Genomic DNA, 265 nt, shown 5'->3' on the forward strand with positions numbered 1-265 from the left:
AAATTGGTTAAGGCCATTTCTGAAAATACCCTCTGCAGAATTAAAACCTTTGTTTGATGTCCTGGAAGAGGATACTCATATTGCCTCCCCTAGGGCTTTAATGCCGGACGCAAATCGTGCTTTGCAGAAGGTTGAGAGAGCTCTGCAAGAGGCCCAGCTGCTGTGAATAGATGAAATTAAGGCCTTTGATCTATGTTTCTTTAAAACTAGGAGCTTGCCGACTGCTGTCTTATGGCAGGAAGGGCCCTTGCTGTGGATTCATCCT

At 45.3% G+C, this 265-nt stretch overlaps 1 pseudogene; it reads left to right on the plus strand.

Moving 5' to 3' along the window:
* The window catches only part of LOC116084217, a 7,900-nt pseudogene extending 7,734 nt beyond the window's left edge, over window positions 1-166 (plus strand).
* The last annotated feature ends 99 nt before the right edge of the window (window positions 167-265 follow it).

The sequence above is a fragment of the Mastomys coucha genome, unplaced genomic scaffold, assembly GCF_008632895.1.
Source record: "Mastomys coucha isolate ucsf_1 unplaced genomic scaffold, UCSF_Mcou_1 pScaffold9, whole genome shotgun sequence".
NCBI classification, from domain to species: Eukaryota; Metazoa; Chordata; class Mammalia; order Rodentia; family Muridae; genus Mastomys; species Mastomys coucha.